General features: G+C 31.9%; 1 long non-coding RNA gene across 1 annotated transcript in view; it reads right to left on the reverse strand.

The window, feature by feature from the left end:
* LOC111084217 overlaps positions 1 to 1,315 on the reverse strand; it is a 3,066-nt gene extending 1,751 nt beyond the window's left edge. Inside the window, exon 1 of the long non-coding RNA XR_002609450.1 lies at positions 1,282 to 1,315. This is a non-coding gene — a long non-coding RNA (uncharacterized LOC111084217). The remainder of the gene's footprint in view (positions 1 to 1,281) is intronic.
* Between the last annotated feature and the right edge of the window lie 207 nt (positions 1,316 to 1,522).

Raw genomic sequence — 1,522 nt, forward strand, 5'->3', positions numbered from 1 at the left:
AAAAAAAAAAGAAAATGAAAAAGTTTTCAACAGGTTTTTGTGTCCCTGATAATGACAAAACCTTGTCGAAACGTTGTACATTTGCTGTTATGTTAAACTTATATTAAAGTTTTTCTTCATTACCCACTCAAGCTGTCTCCAGCCATTATTAGTCTCAAAGTGGGTTCCTCGTCATCGAATTTATTTCTACCTTGTTCCGGTGAAGAATCATTGATTTAACCCTTTCACTACCGTATTTACAAATAACCCCCCCAAACGGCATTCTTTTAGATGCACACTAAAAAAAACAGACACATACATTTTAATATTTTGTTACATAGCTAAAACTGATAAGCATTCGGAAAGTTCAAAGGAAAGGGAGATCCTTTTTTGTTCTTGCCGGTACAAAATTTCTAACTTACGTGGCAGTGCTCTACAGGAAGGCACGTACGTGCTCGTTGCAGTGAAGGAGTTAGAGACCAAGTTGCACAACTTTTGAGAAGAGCTTTTCCATGTGCGACTCTCGGAATATTTTCAGAAATACCTTGAGACTTTTTCATCTTTTTGTCTTACAAAAATAAAATTGCCCATATAATGAGGTCATAAGCCCTCTCACTATGGGCTTGGTGGATTACACCGACCTTGTGCCCACAAAGTAACCATCAGTTCCCATATTATAACTTTTAATATGTTTTGTATATCTTCACGAAATCTAGCAAGCTTTCAGTAAACATTACCAGTCAAAGTGTTACTGCTCCAAGTCAAAAGTGATTTTCATGTTTAGATTAAAAAATACTTTTCTTCACCTGAAAACTGTCCAATTTCACTATATCTTAAAGAAATAAACATTTTTTTCAGAACTTTATATTTTATCTGTTATTTTCTCAATATGCATTTAATAATTGATTTGACCAATCTCATAACCACCATAAAAAAATATACATCTAAATTACCCCCCCCCCTTTTTTTTTCTGTCTAGAATGACTGCAACTTGTAACAGAAAACCTTAATAGCTTAAAAGATTGTAACAGTATACATGTGTTTATACTTATATTTTACTGTTTTATTGCCCTTTGACCCATGTGTAACTAATAATCCCACCACACAAGTTGTAAAAAACATGTAGCTCTAGTTACCATATTACATTATGTAATGCACAAGCTGCTTCCAAAAATTATTGTTATTATTAATTTTCTTTGTCTTACCTAATTTAGCCTAATAAGTTTTTAATTTTTACATTTTAGTTACTTTTATGATAATAGATAAAGAATACACATGAAAAACAAGAAATATAGTACTTACCTGGGTCCACTTGTATTTTTGCTGTTGACTGTCAATGAAAGTAGTTAAACCTACTGTTTTATACTAACGGTACTGATACACAAAATTTTTATTTAATTAAATAAATGCACCTAAGAACAGAATAACACGCACAAAGTAAACAATGTCATATAACTATCAAAATTCAACAGGCTTTTTAACTATGCAATAGAGAGCCTTTAGAAATATAGCTAAGCTTGTCAATGTTAATACCACAAGAGTA

The sequence above is a fragment of the Limulus polyphemus genome, unplaced genomic scaffold, assembly GCF_000517525.1.
Source record: "Limulus polyphemus unplaced genomic scaffold, Limulus_polyphemus-2.1.2 Scaffold14760, whole genome shotgun sequence".
NCBI classification, from domain to species: Eukaryota; Metazoa; Arthropoda; class Merostomata; order Xiphosura; family Limulidae; genus Limulus; species Limulus polyphemus.